We start from the raw sequence: 16023 nt of genomic DNA, 5'->3' as shown, positions 1-16023 counted from the left end.
GTTGGGAATCACTGGTGTAGGGAACAGAAGGGAGGAAACAGAAGGGAGGAAAAATGTAACATTGTGGTTCTTGACATAACTAATGATTTACTGCCTTGCAGGTGACAGTGAGTTTGTTACCCCCTGAGACGCTGGCTCCTCACCCCGGTTTTGAACACGCACAGCGCAGAGGAACATAGGTACAATGACGTCGATGCCCGTGCTCGGTCAGTGGTGGAGCGCTCCATGCCTCTGGCCTCCTGAAGTGCCGGTGGCGCGCTCTGGATGCGTCGGGGGGGAGGCTTTTATACCAGCCTGCCAAAGTGTTCCGCATTATAAGGGCTTGCGGCGTGCTGCACAATTTTTCCCAGAAGAACGGCATCCCTCTCCCCCCCGACCTCCCTCCCCCCGAGCTTGACCCGAGGCAAGTGGGATTTCAACAGGGTGCAAGAGTACGTGCGGACGTCATGCGGCGTTTATGAAATGAAGACGACTCAAGGTTCATTTTTTCACAGTATCTTTTAATGTTGTGGCAATTTCGGTGATAACATTTCGAATCTGCCTCATCTCCTCAGTCAAGTTGTTGACTGCATCTATCGTTTCCCTCTGTAGCTGCAGAACTGCGTCTGTGAGCACCCGACCGGCGGACTGACGCGTGGTGCTGGGGGTGGGGGCAGCCGGATGACCTGCGGCCGAGGGCCCCTCGCCGGCATCATCGTCCTCCTCCCCACGGACCGCTGACTCTGGAGGACGCACAAGCAAAATAGCTTGCACTACATGATCAATAATAATAAATCTATAAAAAACTGAAATCAGCTTTACCTTGTTCTTCTGTGTTGTCAGTGTCTCCTTCCCTTTCGGACACGATGCCACTCACGCTTGCGGTGCCAATTATGGATGCAACTTTCGTGTCAATTGGTGTTAGTTCAGGAGTACTGGGTCCCCCTCCAGTTGCAGTCACGCTCTGGCGGTGTGAGGACAGCCTCTGCTTTGCACCCACCTTTAATTAACGATCTTCACTATACGATCAGTAACATTTCAGCAATAAATTATAAACATGTGCTGTGCATGAGGAAATAAAAATATGTACCTTTATGTCAGACCACTTCTTTTTTAATTCTGGAACTGTGCGCTCCGTGCCACTGACAGAGTTCACTGCCGCAGCAACATGTTGCCACTCACTCTGCTTTTTAATGTTGGTGATCCCAGTCCCATGACCGCCGAACAAAATTGCTTTTTGGGCCTCCACCTCACCCACAAGTGTCTCCACTTCAATCTTCGTGAAATTTCGCTTTTTGGCTTTTCTCTGTCCTGCCATTGTTTCCGACAAGACATATCTGCATCCGAGTCTGTTTTATATGCAGATCGCATTCATGAGGTCGTTTGCATTGACCATTTATGGTTAAAAAGGGGCGTGTAGAGGGCGGAAAGTGAAGCTGATTCAGCTGCGCACAATTGTAGTCACTCTGTGATTTATAGAGCAAAGATTGCTTACAGGTGTGCGTACGCAGGGTTTTATAAGTGAATATTTTTTGGCGAACGCAAAACTTGGCTTTTGGACGTATGTACATTTTTAGTAACGATCCCACGCAGTTTTATTTATGAGACCCCTCGGATCTAATTTATAACCGTTGAAAACGGGGTTGAAATTGGCGTACGTGACTTTCCACGCCAAGGTTGTCATCTATAAAAAACCAACTTGACGGGAGAATGTGCGCATTTAGGAGAATTGGCGACACAGATGGTGTGGTGGTGAACTGAAGTCAGAAGAATTGTAGAGTGAGAAGAACGATTATGTTTTATCATCGGCCTTCATAAATTTAATTTCAACCCGTATCATGCGTTAAATCTATGTAATCAGAATAATTTAAGTCAACTGCTTTATTTCTCAGTTATAACTCCAGAAACATTTCCTTAGAATAGAAATAAATAAAAAAATCTCTAGGCCTATATTTAATCCCGTCACTCCATACTGTCCACTGACGGCGCGACTGCATGGAATAAAGCGTCTGTCCAACATGTGTCAATAACATAATATTTTTATGTGACACTGAAACACATAATCAAATGTCAATTAAATCCCAAGTGTGAAAACCAAGCCACTCTTGATCAGTGGTTCTCAACCTTTTTTGAGCAAACGCCCCCCTGACCTTACCCTGATCCTCTGCCCCCCCCCCCCCCCCCCCCAATAAAAAAATTTAAATAAACTAACAACCCCACTTACACTCGTGTTACATTGCTTAAAGTTGTCAATGCATCGTTTTTCATTGATTTTGCGTTGGTCACTAATAGCAATGAATGCCCTCTGAGTCGGTTTTGGTGCAAAAATATAAATAATATTCATGACATGCAATTAAACTTCGAGAGAGAGAGAGAGAGAGAGAGAGAGAGAGAGAGAGAGAGAGAGAGAGAGAGAGAGAGAGAGAGAGAGAGAGAGAGAGAGAGAGAGAGAGAGAGAGAGAGAGAGAGAGAGAGAGAGAGAGAGAGAGAGAGAGAGAGAGAGAGAGATGGTTGGATTGAACATTCATTCACCGTGACCGCGGTGCGGGCACTCCCGCGACTCCCGGCCGCCACGTCTCCCGTCGTGCCCCGGCCGCGGCACCCTGCGGCCCGGGCACCGTGACCTTGGCCACTGCGACCACTCCCGCGACTCCCGCGACTCCCGCCATGCCCCGTGAACGAATTAATGAATGGCCCGGGAACCACGGGCACCGCGGCCCTGGAAACGCGGACTCCACGAAAACAAATCGCACTCAGAGGCCTACTAAGGCCTATATATTTTGTATTTAAAATGCAACGGCCTTTTTGTGGAGACTATTCTCAGAGCAGCTGGAACTGAACAAGAGGAAGGAGGAAAACAAGCTACGAAACAAAATTTGATATTTTTTTCTTGCTATCGGCCATGTTTGATTGTGCTTTGTTGGTTATTGAACTGTTAACCCGCGAACTTGGGTTATGTTTATCAGCGTTACTATAGAGATCATGACGATAGCTGATGCAACGGGAGTCCGGGCGTGTGCAGGACCGAACCGCGCTGTACTATCACTGTTCCACTGCGCATAGACAGTAAAAAGTAGCCTGGACGGTAGAGGGGTTAGAAACCAATAAATGAAAATAGGCTATTTATTTCAGGTAGCCTATTTTTCCCCCCCCAAAAAAAACAAAACAAAAATGGAATCACGTTCCCAGGTTGTGCGAACGCCCCCGTTGAGAAACCATGCTCTTGATGCTTTTCATGACAAATCAGGCATTAAAAAGGGGTTATGTTCAAGAACATTTTACGTGGGTGATTACAAACTGATTATCCAAGGTGTCAGTCTTATTACCGTAACTCTATAAATAACCCTATAAAAAATCCGGGAATTTTTCTGAAATTGTAGTCACACTCCATGATCATGTACACTGTAAACGATTTAATGTTAAATTAACAGTAACTTACTGGCAACAATTATCCACTAGTTGATGTATTTCCTATCACAGTAAAACTACTGTCAAAACTTATAACAGTAGTACAACAGTACTGTCGTTTGTTTTACAGTAGTTGTATTGTACTGTAACATTAAGTACAGTATTTTACTGTTATTTATTTTTTTGTTTGAGTACTACTGTTAAATATATAACAGTACAATACTGTATCTCATTTTACAGGTACAGTAGTATACTGTTAAATTATTCTTACTTTTACTGTTATTTATATGCCAGTATTCTTACTTTTACTGTTATTTATATGACAGTTCTACTGTATAACAAACTCTATTTATCAGAATAAAATACATTTTCTATAGCTATAGACATTTGAAGGATTGATTTACAAAAAAAGCTGACATTTTATTTTAAATAACAATTTCAAACAACTTTAAATTTCAAAAATCATCAATGGTAATTATAATTCATATTATTCTTAACAATTAATTCAGGATTGAATAAACAACAATCAACAGCAATAAACAACAATATCAAACAATTTATCGTATATACATATAATATATATATATAGTATCTTTAAAAAAATAGAAAACAAACAATATTAAAATCAAAGAAATAATTCACTGTATGAAAAGAACAGGAGAAAAGTCACAGAAACATTCCTCTTTGCCAAGAATAGTGTTACACAAGTTACAACCATATTTAAAAATATACATATACATATACATTTAACTACACACTTAACCACTGATACTCAAAAATGTCTATTAACCTCAGAAGAGTATAAACACAGGACATAGTGTTCCTTTCCATCAATGGATAAAAACAAGAGGAGGCCACAAAGTGAGGGGTATGAGCACAGAGTGCTTGAGAGTTTGATAGGGGGTCGATGAAGCAGCAGCTCCTGGCACAGCAACGCAGGCTGAAACCCTGTCAAGTTCTGAAAGTGGTCTGTAAAGGGAAAAAAAAATAAGTTGACTCAGCAAAAAATAATTAAAAATGCAAAACTCACATTATTAAAACAGTGTAAAGGCACAGGGACACTGCTCTTCACTTATCACACTGGACAAGCAATTTTAAAAGGCTAAGTGAATGAAAATATAAGTCTTGACGTATGTATTGGCCCCTTTCAATTGCATTCTGATGGAGTACAGAGCCAAAAAAATGTCACTGGACTCAAGACTGCCCTATGTGCAGTAGCACTGTGAAATATAGGTGGTATGTTCATTTGGTTACTGTTAATTAATTAGTCTACTTGACTATGTGCACAGTCTTATTTGCCCAGTTAATAGTCATTCAATTAATACTCTTACCTTAGAAATTCTGCCAATCAAATTCGGTGAAGTCCCTTATGAATGCAGCCACGTGGGGATTGAGGGCCACCTGCTTCCTCTGCACCATCTTATTCGTCTTCTTGCTCATCTGGAACTTCGCCGTGCACTTGGAAAATTCAGGATTGATCCTGACGAGAAACCTAAAAAATACAAAAATGTATTAAACCCATTGCTCGTGCACAATCTGTTTTGAGTGGTTTAAATCTGATTTAAATAATAGGACAGCAATGTGTGACATGCACGCAAAGATAGATGTAACCTCAAATAAAATAAGACTTCTCCTTTTGATCAGCAATCAAATTAACCTAATAGGCTCGTTACGTTAGATCTAAATGCTGGGAATTGTATGTTACATGTTACACATCATAATAAAGTTCATCATAGCCATCTCTACAGCAATAATAAGGGGTCTTTTATTGGACCTTTAACTGTCTTAAGGCCGATCATATTCGTTATGTGAAGGGAGAAATAGTAAACCTCCTTTATTTGGATTTGTAAATGAATTTGTATCACTTAAAAGTAGGTTTTCTAGTAAGATAATAAGAAAGATAAAGATGTGTGGGGAATGGGGAGCCATGGACTTATAAGCCACTGTTAAATATGATCTGCGATTATAAAGGACCTGGCCATCTCACTGACATGTGCCTGGCATGAACCGATCATGCACTCAGTGCATGCTGATGCACGCGCTTATTGGTTGGGAGCGGAGCGGATCTGCAAACTGCCGAGGGAAGAGACAACGCAGAGAAAAAAAAGGCAATGGAGCAATTTTGTTTACAGGCTGAGTTTGGAGTTTTCCCTAAACAAGAAGTGTGCGTCGTTGAAGATGTGTAAGTGATGATCACCTGAGTTTGTTTTGTGTGTTTGTATAGATATATATATGTATACATGTGTGTGTTTAGAACAGCTGTTGAATTCGGTGAAGTTCCGTTATAGAGCCTTGCGCACTTACTAGCGTTCGACTTGGAGCCGTCTTGCTCAGACCTGAACAACTATGATGCGCGTCTTTTGCAGAGCACACAACAAAAATTCTGCAAAAATGCTGTGCGCTCTGCAAGCCGAGCGTCATAATTGCGCAGACGCAGACATCTCAAACAAGGCTATTTACCGTCTGTATAGGCCTAGATGTTATGAGCCAATGCTACGACACTTTTAAACATGCTACGACACTTTTAAACACATATTTGCCTCCTTAGATGCTGCCATGCCATGGTTCTCTGAGTGGTAAAGGACCTAACGTTACTTCATCTAAAAAACTAAATGTGCAAATAAGTTCCCTGATGAAGGCAAAGTAGGAAAGCATAGCGCCATTTATGCTAGCGAGCCAACCTGACACGGTCGGATCGGATGTAGGCTTCAATGAACAAGTGATACAGATAAATTATGTAGTATATCATTTCTGTTGTACTTATAGCAATGTTTAATGACTTGGTTGTTTTCGGTTCTAAAGCTGTCCGATGCCAAACTTCGTCTTGACTTCGTCATGTTTATGTTTTTGACAGCTACGGCAGCTCGCAGGCTGTTGCCTGAGCCTGTTCTGTTGTCTACTACTACTAGTTAAGTATCTCCCCCTGCTGGTAGGATGTTTAATTGCTGCCCATACCTAGGGGACAAAGGGATTTTTTGGACATGGGCTATTGTACAAGGTTGTTCACCAGAAATGATATCTAGGACCTTCAAGGATCACAACCTGGGTGGACAACCTGTTCAACTACCTGCTGGAAAGCTACAGGGGGCCGAAATAGAAAAAGGTAAACACGGTTTAATGCAAGGGTACAATTGAAATGTTTTAACTTATAGATATCATCATAAAACTTTGCCTGTTGATTACTGGCATTAAAACAATGATTTTTATGTATTGAAGTTTTTTTCAAAAATGTTTGAATATATATATATGCAAATTTAGAATATTTCACATTATGCATACATTTGCATATCTTTAAAAACCAAAAATATCGATATTGGTGGAGTTGGAGTTGAAATCTTTATTGCATTTTGACTTTATACAAGTGTGTTAAGTTTCTACATAACAAACTTCCTCTGTGAGAAATAGTGTCACAATTCTGGTTTGATAGTGTATAAATAAATGTGATTTGATAGGTTTTTTTCATTACTCTGACCCAGAAATCTCAACTTCTAAATCACTTACATCTACTAAACTTTCCATAATCATTCTCAGCACTATTCTGTAGGTTATTGAAGAAGGATGTTTTCATATGTTGTTCATTGTCTGATTTATGACATTTTCTTCTTCAAAACATGCCGTAATGCATTTTTAAGACCTGTACATAGTTTTTTTTGATTTATAAAATCAAAAAAGGCTGTGTAAAAAATCCTTCTTTAATAACATTCAGAGTAGTGCTAAGAATGATTATGGAAACTTTAGTTGATGTAAGTGATTTAGAAGTTGAGATTTTTGGGTCAGAGTAATGAAAAAAAAATCAAATCTTGTCAATCTAACCACTATCAAACCAGAATTGTCACACCATTTCTAACAGAGGAAGTTTGTTATGTAGAAACTTAACACACTCATATAATGTCAAAATGCAATAAAGATTTTAACTCTGGCTTTATCCAATATCTATATTTTAGTTTTTTTTAAAGATGTGCCAATTTGTGCATAATTTGTGAAACATGCCAAATTTGCATATATATTCAAACATTTCTGAAAAAAACTTAAATTCAAAAAATCATTGTTTTAATGCCAGTAATCAACTGGCAAAGTTTCAAGATGATATCTATAAGTAAAGAAAAAAATGTTTACCCTCGCATTAAACCATGGTTCTGATTTTCTATTTCGGCCCCCTGTAGCTTTCCAGCAGGTAGTTGACCAGGTTGTCCACCCAGGTTGTGATCCTTGAAGGTCCTAGATATAATTTCTGGTGGACAACCTTTTACAACAGCCCATGTCTGTTTTCCAAAAAAATAGGGTTTTGCCCCCTGGGTACCATACATTTTTTAGTGCTGCCACATAATGAAATTCATTGCACTGCATCGGGACTCACACTGCGCAACACAACGGCTATTAGATCATAATAATTTCACATGATCGATCATTGATTAATCATGCTCATCCCTAGTGTGCTTTAAAATAAATGTATGGTGATCATGAATGTGGAAATTACATGATTATTTGTTTTCCTTGTTTTTACCTCTGAATGAAATCCAGGGTAGAAGCTGCCTCGGGCTGGTATTCAATGTTGAAGGCATAATAAGACCCAAAGAGGACCGCCAGGGCAGAGGTGAAGTCCATCTGGAGGTTGGTTGGTGTTATAAACACCTTGCCCTCCAAGGCCAGCATCCATTGCTTCGCTGAGAGTGGAATCTCCTAGCAGAGATATGTATGTGTTAAACTTAATTGTTCACAAAAGTAATTACATATCAGAAGTTAATAAATAACTTAAAGAAGAAAATATTGTATATAGAAAATTTACATCATAAATATTGGTATAAAATAAATAATTGTAAAAAAAAAAAGGAGGAGAAACAATTGCCAAAAAAGTGTATATTAGAAAACACATTTTATTTTTCTGTTTTTTCTTTAAAGGATTTTCTGGACTCTGGGAACCCTTCATGATTGTTCAAGTGTAGCAATTTTACCCAGCAGGATTATTCTTGGCGTCCTGGGAAGTAAGGACGCCAGATTAGATATACTTCAGTTGAACAGAAGTATATCTAATCTGAAATTACAAGGAAGTGATGCCAGTAACCGGCCATGTGATGTAAGGCCAAAAGGGGAAAAGTTGGGTGGGAGTGCTGCTCAGAACTGGTGCCTATTGCGGCTTCTCCCAATTCTTATTGGTGATCGAATAAAGAATCCCCTGGAAGACCAAGTCTGGTTGTTGTCCCTTAAATTTAGGGAGATAGTGGAGTTTATTTGTGCACCCAAAATCCATGCCAACCAGGTGGCCTTTCTTAACATTCTGATCAGGGAATATCTGGACTCTAGAGTGTCTCTTTTTCCAGACAAATCTGCGAAACCAAAACATCACTACCTTCTCCACTATCCAGACCTTATCTTAAAATTTGGTCCTCTCATTCGCCTCTGGACATTGCGCTTTGAAAGTAAGCACACATATTTTAAGCAGTGTGCACGAAAGCTCCGAAACTTTAAGAGTCTCGGTAGCACTCTGGCAGAAAGGCACCAGTTACTACAGGCCTACCTGCACAGTGGGAACATTTTTGCTCCCGTTCTCCAAATTGATCAGGCAAATGCATTTCATAGTCAAATCTACAATGCAGCGATTCAGCAAGCAGTGACGTGCAGGGGGTTAACAAAAGACACCACAATGGAAACAGCAAGTGCCACATACAAAGGCACCACATACAAAAAGGGCATGACTGTTGTTCTTAATCTCAATGACAGTGGCTATGTGCTGGGTAAGATTCCTCTAATAATAGTCAAACAGGAAAAGGTGTATTTTGTTTCGGAAAAGTATCAGTCAGTTCCAGTTTTGGACCTTGGGGTGCACTGTCTACAGCATAGCTGTGAGACCCAGTATGTTTGTGTATGTGCTGACAGTCTTGCTGACTATTACCCGGTGCCTGTATATAGGAGGTTTGATCTCGATCTTGCTGTTCTCCACCATTCTGTCTGTTTAGGTCACGAGTGATGGAGGACATCATACGTGGCACCCTCCCCCATATTGATGACGAGACTCTCGACTTGTAGAAAGTCTCTCTGCAATGGGTCTGAGGGAGGCAGACGACCTGATGTTTATCAGAGAAGATGACATCAAAGACCTGCTGTCAATTGTTGATTGCAGGAAACTTCTTCACAAATTCAGCAACAGAGGTAAGGCATAATTTATAGCAAAAGGGTCACTCTTGAGAAATCCAGTGGTGTTGCTGTCTGGCCACGTCGCTGGCAGACCCCTTGTCCCCACTAAGGAGCTGTGTTCCAAAGGATACGTCAACGTATCCTTTGGAACACAGCTCCACCAGAACCTGCACCTGCCCGTACCCCGGTTGAAGGGTCGCGTCACCAGCGTTGGCCTGTAGTAGATGGAAGAAAGAGATATAATTAGTTTCATCAAATGTATTCATTATTAAAAAAATAAATATGAGCAAAACAACACAATAATACTGACAGGATCTGTATGCAGAGATATCTTGTTCGCCTCGAATTGTGACCCGTTTGCTATACATTATCCCACTTACTAGATGGCTACCAACTAAATTAATCAATTAATTGAAACAAAATTAGATTTTAAATGTAAATATTTTATATAGAAATTGTATATCTTAAATGTTGGTATGCAGAGAAACATTAAACTTTATCTGTACATAAAGGCAGCCAACAAATGACCACTATGAGCCATCAAGACCTCTCACAAATACTGACCCTGACACCAGTCTCAGAACTGGAAACAACAGTGCAGTCCCCCATGATTCCGGCTGGAAACAGCAACTGGAACACATCATTTAGAATACCCCTAGAGAAGTGTAGAGCCAGCCTCCGGAGAATGCTGAATGAGAAGGAGAAGCCTGATATCTCGGACAGGAGACATATGGTTAGAATGATGGTGGATGAAATGAGACAGCATTGCCTAAACCCCACCCTCAGCCAGTGTGCATTTATTGCAAAAGGCATCATAGAACAATATCCCATTAGCCTTCAAGACAGGACAGAAGAGGGAGAAAAGATGGGGAGTGGCCACTACACGCTCTGTCAGCGTGTCCAGAGTCGACAATTTGAACAGAAACAACACTCTAGCTCGAATGAGAGAAGAGAGAAGGCCTGTTGTGACTCCTGCTGCCACTGCTGGCAACAGTGAGCCAGCCAGAAAATGTGCCAAAATAGACTCATATGGCTGCATTAACTGGCAGCCAATCGTTCTCCCAGAGGGAGAAACGAAGGAGTCTCTTCTTAATAAAAAAGAGGAGCTCAAGCTCATTTTCAGCCACGAGGGCCAAAGAGGAGCGGACAGGGCAAGAGTAGCAGAACTGATGCAGATTACCTTCGAGACCCAACGGCGCAACATAAACATGCTGCCAGCTATGCAGGAACTGACTAAAGAATGGCCATTCCTCTTCCAGAAGAGATTCCTCCTTGATCAATTCCACCAGCTGACAGGGATCTGATTGTCATAATTGCGCAGGTCTGAGCAAGTCGGCTCCTACTCAAACCATGGACATATACGGGGCTAGGGACGACACTGAAGTTGGCATCCGATTCGCAGCATCCGATTCGGCAATTGCTGGTCCACCTTAAAACGGTCGTGATTGAAGACCACCTAGAATCTTCAAATCGGTCCTGATTGAAAACCACTACACCTAGACTCTTCAAATCTGGACTAAATTATCAAAGTGAGGCTAAACATTATGTCAAACATAGTTTCAGATTTGTGAAACCTTTACCCTGTTTGTGAAAATGCAATAAAGGCGCATTTTAATGCTTTTTAGGTGTCCAGACCGCATTAGAACTGATCCTGATTGAAAACCACTACACCTAGACTCTTCAAATCTGGACTAAATTATCACAGTGAGGCTATACATTATGTAAAACATAGTTTCAGATTTGTGAAACCTTTACCCTATTTGTGAAAATGCAAAAAAAGCTCTCGATCTACCGGTCGATCTTCGTTCCTATCCTCACCTATGGTCATGAGGGCTGGGTGATGACCGAAAGGACGAGATCGCGGGTACAAGCGGCCGAGATGAGTTTTCTCAGAAGGGTGGCTGGCGTCTCCCTTAGGGATAGGGTGAGAAGCTCAGCCATCCGTGAGGAACTCGGATTAGAGCCGCTGCTCCTTTACTTAGAAAGGAGTCAGCTGAGGTGGTTCGGGCATCTGGTAAGGATGCCCACTGGGCGCCTTCCTTGGGAGGTGTTTCAGGCACGTCCAGTGGGGAGGAGACCTCGGGGAAGACCCAGGACTAGGTGGAGAGATTATATCTCAACACTGGCCTGGGAACGCCTCGGGATCCCCCCGTCAGAGCTGGTCAATGTGGCCCGGGAAAGGGAAGTCTGGGGCCCCCTGCTTGAGCTGCTCCCCCCGCGACCCGACCCCGGATAAGCGGATGAGGATGAGGATGAGGAAAGGCTCATTTTAATGCTTATTAGGGGTCCAGACCGCATTAGAACGGATCCTGATTGAAAACCAATACACCTAGACCCTTCAGATCTGGACTACATTATCACAGTGAGGCTATACATTATATAATACATAATTAGAGATTTGTGAAACCTTTTTTCTATTTGTGAAAATGCAATACAGGCTAATTTGAATGCTTTTTAGGGGTCCAGACTGTATTAGAACGGATCCTGATTCAAAACCACTACACCTAGACTCTTTAAATCTGGACTAAATTATCACAGTGAGGCTATACATTATGTAAACATAGTTTCAGATTTGTGAAACCTTTACGCTATTTGTGAAAATACAATAAAGGCGCATTTTAATGCTTTTTAGGTGTCCAGACCGCATTAGAACTGATCCTGATTGAAAACCACTACACCTAGACTCTTCAAATCTGGACTAAATTATCACAGTGAGGCAATACATTATGTAAAGCATAGTTTCAGATTTGTGAAACCTTTACCCTATTTGTGAAAATGCAATAAAGGCTCATTTTAATGCTTTTTAGGGGTCCAGACCGCATTAGAACGGATCCTGATTGAAAACCACTACACCTAGACTCTTCAGATATGGACTACATTATCACAGTGAGGCCATACATTATATAAAACATAGTTACAGATTTGTGAACCTTTTTTCTATTTGTGAAAATGCAATACAGGCTCATTTTAATGCTTTTTAGGGGTCCGACTGCATTAGAACTGATCCTGATTGAAAACCACTACACCTAGACTCTTCAAATCTGGACTAAATTATCACAGTGAGGCTATACATTATGTAAAACATAGTTTCAGATTTGTGAAACCTTTACTCTATTTGTGAAAATGCAATAAAGGCACATTTTAATGCTTTTTAGGGGTCCAGACCGCATTAGAACTGATCCTGGTTGAAAACCACTACACCTAGACTCTTCGGGTCTGGACTACATTATCACAGTGAGGCTATACATTATATAAAACATAGTTTCAGATTTGTGAAACCTTTTTAATTTGAGGTAATTAACGTCACATGTTGTAACTGATTACACATTTAAATTCTTAATTATTATTTTTAAATGGCTAATTGTTAAATGGCTAAATAGTGGTTCTGAAATATATTTTATGAATGCAGACTTAAATGAGGTGCTGGTCAAATTGTATATATCGTTTAGTCACGTAGTGTTCACCTGTTGGATAATAAAAAGCCGGCGGTGCTGAAGAGAGGATGGAAAAATTACAAAACTATGTGAAAGCTAACTCTCCTGAACATTGACATCAAGGCGCACACGGTATGTTTGTTTATTTTTTTAGATGTACAATATTTTTTTGTATTTGTGTACTTTGTATTTGTGTATTTATTTCGTTTTTTCACAGTGACGTTGCTGGAACCAATTAAGTACTAAAAAAACGTCAACGAACATCAGTGAAGCGTCGTTCATATGTCATAATACGTTTGGGAGCAGTTATACCTACCCTACCAAACTATAGTGTCTTTCTACCTATACACCTGCGTTCAGGTAAGAGCAGAGCGCCACTCAATGCCCACACAGTGAAACAACACACAAGTACATTCGATTAGGCTCACACAGAGATATTAAAGAAATTCTGTTTCATGAGATAAAGAAATGGGATTACGGGAGTCTTTCATCTACGCCGTTGTTCACGACTATTTCCACCAGCTCTTCATTCTGAATGCGCCTGGCTTCAACAGCTTCTGCTGCTTTGTTGTAAAGCAGAAGAAGATTTGCAATGATTTTTATGGGGGGGTTATTGATGGCATGCAGGACTTAAATTATTTTGACATGTTAAGGCTTTCTTTTTCGTAAATTAGTCGTTCAAACTTACTCTGACCATAACAATGTGGCCAACACAGGAGTTGGCCCCAAGTTTATTTTTGGATGGTCGTCTCTTTGATGACAGTATCTCCTCTTCCGGGCTTTTTACCTTCTTCAAGGCCATCATAAAAATGCCAGCTTCTATCCAAACCTAATTTGTGGAATGCCACAAAGTGGTTTGAAGGCAGGTGATATGTCACAGCAGCTGGCTGGTACCTTTGTGACAAGAGTATTATACAAAAGACTGTAAAATATTAATATAAACTCATGGAACAAGTTCAAACAAACAGCAAAATCTTAACACAGCCAATTACATTATATGTACTGTATGTGAGTCTTACTTTCCACCAAGAATTGTTACCAGATGTGGCAAGGCTGTAGGATGATGCCTGTTTGTTAGGTTCCCATGGTTGATTACTGAGACAAGTAAAATACATGGCTCTCCATGCACGAAGACACGCTGCTGTGTTGTCTCATTAATAGGGCATGGTTTCAGAGCTCTGTTGAGATAAATGGAAGAATAAAGACTAATTGGCTTAATAAAATGAAATGTTAAACTCAACTCGACTTATTAGAGCATTGAAACTTTAATAACAAAAAGCGGCTCAACCTTGATGCTGAGGCAGGCTTGAAATGGTTTAATTTTGTAAAATTTGGGTGATATTTCTCTGTTGCTTATAATTGCATAAAGGCTTTCCATGACTAGGTTCAGAGTAGGGTTGCCAACTATCAGAAATTAAAATAAGGGACGCTCACCACGGGCCCGACTCCTGTGGGGCGGGGCACCCGCAGCAGTGGTATGTTTTATTTTGTGCTGGTGTTTTTAGTAAAGGGTTGATCAAGAAAGGAATTAGTCATACTTGAAGCTTGAAATGCTTTATTATCACATAACATTCTCTTATAAAGTGCAGTCAATTAAATCTTGAATGAAATCTCTTTGTGTGGCGTGTGCAGCAATGAACTTTTAAAATATAAACTAAATAAACGGAGAACTTCATGTTACTTTTTAAGTGCATAACTATAGGGACTCTCTTTGAACATTTTTACAAAAAAAAACAGTACAAATAAACAACAAAAACACTTACAAACTTATGTAAAAAAAGAGAGTGCAAAACATTACTCCTTCCCTCAACATTACTCCTCCCCTCAAAACTGTTACTTCTTTTTCCAGGTGTACTTCTTGTTACTCCTTGCAGCACTGAGTAACTCTTTGTCTTTCAAAGCGCTGTTGTAAAACTCTGAACAGGACTGCTCAAAGTTGAGAGTGATCAGCAGCTCACTTCTCATGAGCTCTGTGGAGCACCTATTCCTGCAGTCACTCCATTTGTTGGCCATTCTGGAGAAGATCCTTTCCACACATCCAGTGGATGCTGGGATGCTCAGGATGTGTCTGGTGATAGACAGCATGTTTGGCAGGTCAGCTACTCGAAAGAGAGCCACCAACCTGGCAGCCACACCTTTGGACTTCCATTCATCTTCAGCATCTTCTTTGAGCTTCTTCAGAATGGGTTTTGCTGTGGAGCATTCATCATAAAGTTCATCCATGTTGACTTTATGGATGAAGTTGAGCTTGGTGGTCACCCTCTCAATGTCAGTAAAGGTCATGGTGCCATGGTGCAGAGAGAGAGGTTGCAGTGAGAACAACCAGTAGTCTTCCGAAAAGTTGAACCATTTCTCAACATATGAGAGTGCTGTGTTGAGGAATACAGTAAAATCTGCCCTTGCCATGTCAGCATCAAGTGGACGGAGACGCTGCAGCTTCAATTTAGTTAAGTAGCCATAGAACTGTTAATCTCGTCTCTGTGTGAGCTTTTGCTTGAAGTTTTCCATGATGGAATATAACTCAACACAGGTGGTTTCATCACTCTCCAGCTTCTTTACAACTTCCTCAAAGAGAGAGAGGATATTATTGCAGAAAAGAAGGTAAACCTCCACAATGTCTCCATCTTCCTCAGTTGAGTCCTCACTGAAATTGAACAATGCTCGAAGTTGTTTGGGACACTCCTCCCCCCAGGCTGATGAAGTACGATTTCAGTGCAATCCAGGTTTGCATTAGCCGGGTGATGGCTGGATCAAGGGAGAGCCACCTGGTTGTGACATGTCGCAGAATTTCCTGGAACGCAACATCACAAAACCTACAAAACTCTTTGAGTGATTCTCTTCGTTTGGCAGATGTGGAAAAGAAGGCATAGACCTTCAGCACAACATTTTCCACATCTACAGTGAGCTGGTCAAGAGCATGCTTCACTGTGTTGTGCACAATATGGGCATGGCAGTTTCCTTGCAGCAGATCTTTTTATTACTTCTTCCAGTTGGTGAAGACAGAGTCTTGAATTCCATAATTCACATTTGTGTTGTCTGCAGTGCACTAAATGCTGTCACATGATCCAAC

Source organism: Gadus chalcogrammus, chromosome 7, assembly GCF_026213295.1.
Source record: "Gadus chalcogrammus isolate NIFS_2021 chromosome 7, NIFS_Gcha_1.0, whole genome shotgun sequence".
Classification (NCBI taxonomy): Eukaryota; Metazoa; Chordata; class Actinopteri; order Gadiformes; family Gadidae; genus Gadus; species Gadus chalcogrammus.
Note: the sequence above shows the minus strand (reverse complement) of the source record.